The sequence below is a fragment of the Bos indicus genome, chromosome 24 (genome assembly GCF_029378745.1).
Source record: "Bos indicus isolate NIAB-ARS_2022 breed Sahiwal x Tharparkar chromosome 24, NIAB-ARS_B.indTharparkar_mat_pri_1.0, whole genome shotgun sequence".
Taxonomy (NCBI): Eukaryota; Metazoa; Chordata; class Mammalia; order Artiodactyla; family Bovidae; genus Bos; species Bos indicus.
In genome coordinates, this window is record NC_091783.1 from 34,176,683 (window position 1) to 34,184,006 (window position 7,324).

Consider the following 7,324-nt stretch of genomic DNA (forward strand, 5'->3'; position numbering starts at 1 on the left):
ATTTATGATATTGAAAAATTAGGGCTATTAAAAACATCCTTCCCTAATATGGAAATAGTATGTAAAATATGGTTAATTCATATCATAGACTAATAAACATTCACTGAATGTCATGTTTGTGAACCATTTTTGTGACACAGGATAAGGTTCATGATATAATGCTTTGAATTGATAAAAATAAGCAAGTTATAAAAGTAAATTCAGCACAATCTCAGTTGTTTAAAAAATCTCAGGGTGGGAGAATTATAGGTGATTTTTGTTTTCCATATGTTATAGATTTCTAATTTTCGTAAAAAGAGGATGTATTTTATAATTAGAAAAGAATGCAACAGTTTTTACCTTCTCAAGGGAAACATATTTTTTAACCAAGATATACCCTTAGTTGGCTTCCTGGGTGGATCCGTGGTAAAGAATCCACTTGCTAATGCAGAAGATGTAGGAGACACGGGTTCTGTCCCTGGGTTGGGAAGATCCCCTGAAGGAGGAAATGGCAACTGACTCCAATATTCTCTCTGGGAAGTCCCGTGGACAGAGGAGCCTGGTGGGCTATATAGTTTATGGGGTCTCGAAAAGTTGGACGTGACTAAGCACTCACCCAAGCACCCTCAGTAATGGGTTGATGTTTTTGGACAAAGGCACAGAACACACTTCAGTGGGGGCTGTCTGTATTTGCTTTTCACTCTCTACCTTTTCTGTTTGTGGATATTCTGTGTAAGAGCTAATTAAGGAAGATCAGCGTTGATCTATATTGATTTTCACTGAACAGGGTCTATTCCTTATGAGGTCAAATGAGAAAGGACTGTTTATATATAATGCACATCCCCTTGTCAATACAGCTCCATATTCTGGAATATTAGCTCCAACTTTTGTATTTTTAATAAGATCCTATCTCCCTCATAGTCCAGCAACTGCTGGATCATTTAAAGACCAACCTGTACTGTTGACAAGAGCACAGATGATTACTGTGAAAAAAACCTGAGCTGTCCCTGATCCCATAACAAAAATGGCTTCAAAGCAGTTTATTGGGCCAAATTCAGAGCCTCTATGAACCCTAGGAGTACTGAGTTACCAATTTTCCTGAGCTGTTAGAATTTTGTTTGCTGTTAGCAATGTAAAACTGTTTCACTTTTTTTCTTTTTTAAGCACAATTTGATTTTTAGAAGAATATGTGTATGTTATATTAATAAAAGTATCCAAAGAGGAAAACAACAAAAGTATGTTTGAGGAAAAAAATTTAGAAAGAACATGTGTCAGTATGTAGACTTTGATTTTAGGTGAGTGATTATCAAACATGAGTGTTTTATAATACATATATACGGAATCTATAAAAATGGCACTGATGAATCTGTTTGCAGGGCAGGAATAGAGACTCAGACAGAGAGAACAGACATTATGGACACACCAGGGAAAGGAGAGGGTGGGATGAACTGAGAGAGTAGCGTTGAGATATATACATTATCGTGTGTAAAATAGCTGGCTAGTGGGAAGCAGCTGTATCACACAGGGAGCTCACCTGCTGCTCTGTGAAGACCTAGAGTGATGGGTTGGGGTGGGAGTCGGAAGGGAGGTTCAAGAGGGAGGGGACATATGTATACCTATGACTGATTCATGTTGATGTGTGGCAGAAACCAACACAACATTGTAAAGCAATTATCCTCCAATTAAAAATAAATAAATTTAAAAAATAATAATAACAATTAAAGTTACCACTGCCCTGTAAACAAACAAACAAAAAACACTGATTTCTCTTTTTTCTTCTTTCTGGAGATTTTTACTTCCAAGCTTATAATTTCTGTGTTTTGTTTTCTCTCAGGAGTTGAGCAGAGTAATGGATACTCTGTATCAAACTTAACACTCGATAACCATGCTGTCTTAATGGGTAGGGTAGGGTAAGACATTATTGAATCCAAAAGACACTTCTTTTTTTAAGATGCAGGCTTTATTTTTTTGTATTAAATTTTTTATTTTGTATTGAAGTATAGCCAATTAACAATGTTGTGATAGTTTCCGGGGGACAGCAAAGGGACTCAGCCTTGCATATACATGTATCCATTCTCCCCCAAACTCCCCTCCCATCCAGCCTTCCACATGATATTGAACAGAGCTCCCTGTGCTATACAGTAGGTCCTTGTTGGTTATCCATTTTACATATAGCAGTGTGTACATGTCCATCTGAAACCCTTAACTATCTCCTCCTCCCATCCTCCCCCACCACCCCACAACCCTAAGTTCATTCTCTAAGTCTGTGGGTCTGTTTCTGCTTTGTAAATAAGTTCATTTCTATCATGTCTGAAAGACACTGCTGATCATCATCATTTTAATATGAAGGTAAATATCTGTTTAAGCTGCAGGTGTTGTGGTATATTGTGAATTTTGTTGTTGCAAAAAATTTCATTCAAAAGAACTCTTTTGTCACAGTCTCTGTAGAGTCTATGCTCTGTTTATAAGGGCATTGAATTTACTTTGCAGCCATAGCCTAATCATAATTTCATGTGCAGTAAAAGCTTTAACATTATCCTTTAAATTATGAGTAAAGAAGGAAAAAATTCCATTTTGTGAAAAATAAAGGAACTTCTGGTGGGCTGCAGTCCATGGGGTCGCACAGAGTCGGACACGACTGAAGCAACTTAGCAGCAGCAGCAGCAGCATACATAGTCATAAGCCACAAGATTCCTTTTTTTCCCCCAATTTCACTTCTTTCACAATGGAAATTATAAAGTTGGTAATATAAACTCTTTCAAGAGCATCATAATTACTAAACTTGGGAATTCAAGGATTTGATTGCAATCAGGTGAGTGCTATGTACTCTATGAATCTGATCCAAGTCATGCACAGATCATCAGTCTTATAATGCTGACTTTCATTTCTCAGCTCGGTGACATTGGTCAAGACTTTGATCATTTTGTGCTTTTCAGCCTGCACTATACGTAAATTGAAGAGCTCCTTGGGTATTCTACCAAGGATGGCAAATAGTTTCTTTACATAAGCCAACTTTGAGTGAATTATAGAGGCTGGAGAGCTCTGGAAGAAGAATAATAAGACTAGGTATGTCTGGGCTCAGCTAGAAATTGCTGAGTTTGATTAGTTATGCCTGCCTTGAACAGAAACTAAGAAAATGTGTATCCTTACCCCCATATATTTGTCAACCCTAGTTTAGACAATCTGGAAAATTTATTTCAGATTTAACATTATTTCATTCTAGTTTAGGATTTTAATTTTCTACTTTGGACTCCGGGCTTTTCTTTGCAAAATAGTGCATTTAGGTGGATGAAACTGGAGCCTATTATACAGAGTGAAGTAAGCCAGAAAGAAAAACATCAATACAGTATACTAACGCATGTATATGAATTTAGAAAGATGGTTACAATAACCTTGTATACGAGACAGCAAAAGAGACACTGATGTATAGATCAGTCTTATGGACTCTGTGGGAGAGGGAGAGGGTGGGATGACTTGGGAGAATGGCATTGAAACATGTATAATATATATGGAACGAGTCGCCAGTCCAGGTTCGATGCACAATACTGGATGCTTGGGGCTGGTGCACTGGGATGACCCAGAGGGATGGTACAGGGAGGGAGGAGGGAGGAGGGTTTAGGATGGGGAACACATGTATACCTGTGGCGGATTCATGTTGATATATGGCAAAACCAATACCATATTGTAAAGTTAAAAAATAAAATTAAAAAAATAAATATATAAAAAATAGTGCATTTATTAGGTTACATAAGATCTTTTTAAAGGCAAAAATTTATAGAGTGCCTGTAGCCATTTAAAGGAAGGAGAATTCTGCTTTATTTATATATAAATAACATTTTAATGAACCAAAGTAGTTAATTATGTAACACTACACCAGGGGTGTTTGAAATATAGATTAAACTTTTTTTTCCTCCATCAACTTTCGTATACTTAATGAACCATTTTTCGTGGACATAGATCATACATTATTGAAGAATCCAAGGACTAATACTAAGGGGGAAATGATTGTTACTGCACATGTCTCTCAGGAGAAGGCAATGGCATCCCCACTCCAGTACTCTTGCCTGGAAAATCCCATGGACGGAGGAGCCTGGTGGGCTGCAGTCCGTGGGGTCGCAAAGAGTCAGACATGACCGAGCAACTTCACTTTTACTTTTCATTTTCATGCATTGGAGAAGGACATGGCAACCCACTCCAGTGTTCTTGCCTGGAGAATCCCAGGGATGGCGGAGCCTGGTGGGCTGCAGTCCATGGGGTCGCACAGAGTCGGACACGACTGAAGCGACTTAGCAGCAGCAGCAGCAGCAGCACATGTCTCTCAGTGGGTAGATTTCCTTGATCTGTGTAACTTTATTATGAAGGGAGTTACTTGAAGGTATTCAGATGTATAGGATTTCACAGAAGTTTTTTTTTTGGTAAATCATGACAAGTTGTGATACTTAGGGACTGACCCATTTGAGGTAATTTGGGGAGAAAACCCACTGTCAGATGTAACTAGATTCTTCTTTGACATTTTACTCCAAGCTTTTTTTCTGTGCTGATACATGTGACTGCCTTTGTGTTTGCGTCTCCAGTAGGTCAGAGCCAGCACTGTCGGCCCTTCAGGAGTGACTTCCTTCCAGGCATATATCTGTTTTATCTGGTGATATTTGGTTGAGGGAAAAGGAGTCAATTAACAAAATATGAATAATAGAAATAGAAGTTTTACTAGATTTCTGCCAGGAAACTTTGCATCCTCCGGTGGTATTAGCAACAGAAACATTAAAGAAAAACCAAGATAACATAGACCATGTTCAATATTCCCCATTCTTGACTTGGAAATTTAACACAATTATTGAGTATTTACACGTGACCCTATGAAATATTGGAATAACATGGGAGGTGATGTCAGAGACTATAAGGATAAGAAAATCAAATCCTATACTTCTAATTTAAAACAAGTGTACATGGAATTATTAAACTGCTTTTAATTACTCTAACAATCTCCGGGAGTCTTTAAAAAATATGTAGTTTCAAGCTTCTTGCAAAAGAAGCTTCTTGCTTTCACTTCTTAAAGAAGACTTGTATTTGTTTCTCTTGTTCATTTGAAATATATTTCCCATGAATGCTCACTGACAGATAAGCAAAATGTATTATATACTTACAATGGAATATTATTCCACCTTGAGAAAGAGGGAAATTCTGACAGATGCTCCAGCATGGATGAACCTTGAATATATTATGCTACGTGAAACAAGCCTGTCAGAAAAGACAAATACTGCATGATTCCATTTACGTGAGAGACCTGGAGCAGTCAGACTCGTGGGGATAGAAAGCAAAATGGTGGCTACCAGGGGCCGAGGGGAGAGAGGAATGGGGAGCCATTGTTTAATGGGTGCAGAGTTTCTGTTTGCAAAGATAGAAAAGTTCTGGAGATGGATGGTCGTGATGGTTGCACAAAGATGTGAATGCATTTATTTTTTTTGTTTTTGTTTTTTTTTGTTTTATTTTTATTTTTTTTATTTCCAAATAGATTTATTTATTAAATTTTATTTTATTTTTAAACTTTACAATATTGTATTAGTTTTGCCAAATATCGAAATGAATCTGCCACAGGTATACCTATGTTCCCCATCCTGAACCCTCTTCCCTCCTCCCTCCCCATACCCTCCTTCTGGGTCGTCCCAGTGCACCAGCCCCAAGCATCCAGTATCGTGCATTGAACCTGGACTGGTGACTCGTTTCATACATGATATTATACATGTTTCAATGCCATTCTCCCAAATCATCCCACCCTCTCCTTCTCTCTCAGAGCCCATAAGACTGATCTATACATCAGTGTCTCTTTTGCTGTCTCCGGGTTATTGTTACCATCTTTCTAAATTCCATATATATGCGTTAGTATACTGTATTGGTGTTTTTCTTTCTGGCTTATGGAAGCAACCTAGATGCCCATCAGCAGATGAATGGATAAGAAAGCTGTGGTACATATACACAATGGAGTATTACTCAGCCATTAAAAAGAATACATTTGAATCAGTGAATGCATTTAATACCACTAAGCTGTGTGCTTAAAAATGGTTAAAATGGTAAATTTTGCACTGTGTATATTTTGCTACCATAAAAAACACTTTCTTACCAAACAATACTACTATGAACAAGGCTAAGAAACCGATTTCCTCACAAGCAGTAAGAAAATTCTACCTGAGAGATGACAGTGATGTAAGGGGAAGAGCAGGAGCCTGGATGGTGCAGAGGGCTCTCTTGTGGGCTATCAGCTTTGTAATTAGCTAACATTACCTAGCCTGGCCAAACCTGTTTCCTCATCTATCAAGTGAGTAAGGTGAGAGGAGGGGCATAATTTCTACAATACTTGTTATTTGACCTCAGATTGAGAACCAAAGTTATCCTCAACTTGAAATATTCTACTCCTCTCCTTTGCAAGCAAATGCAAGTACCAACAATGGAGGGTTTTGAGAATGTAGAGTATTTCCTGTACCCGTCATCCCTTCCCTCCTAGAAACTGTCCACGACATAGAAACCCAATTCCCCTCCAGATTTAAAAGTGCAATTCTTCAGGTACCTGATAAGATGGAAGCAAGAAAATCATGCTATTATATTTTATATGAATACATTCCAAGCTGTACTTCATTTTTTAAAATTTTAGTTGAAGGATAATTGCTTTACAACATTGGTTTCATTTCTGCCATACATTAACATGAATTAGCCATACGTATACACACGTCGCCTTCCTGTTGAACCTCCCTCCCATGTCCCACCCTTTTCCAACCCTTCCGGGTTGTTACAGAGCCTCAGAGTCCCCAGAGTCATAGTGCAAATTTCCATTGGCTATCTAGTTTACTTACACTAGTGTATGTGCGTCCATGCTCCTCTCTCCATTCGTCTCACCCTCTCCTTCCTCCCCCGGCCCATGTCCATAAGTCTGTTCTTTATGTCTGCATCTCATACTTCATTTTTAGAGTGTTATATCCAGACCCCTACATTTAGGCTCCTTATACAAAAGTAAATATCGAGGCAATATTTATTGGTCCACAGCTCCCTAAGCAGATCAGATATTTCAGCTCAGGAGCGGCATTTAATTGGCAAGCTCCATGTTACCAGCTAAATAGTTGGGCATCCTCAGTAGGCCTGCACACCAAGAGAGCTTTCAAGGCCAGTCTGGAGGCAAACAACATCCAGGAATGAATTGCCTGAAACTATCTCAATTGTAGGAGAAGTCTGTCTTAAGGGAATACGTATTGTTCTCAAAAATGCCACAATACCAGTAGGAAACAAACAGTGGACTCAGAAGCAAGGAACTTCAGACTAAACAAGCAGTCCGTGACCATCCAGGTTCCTGGGAGAT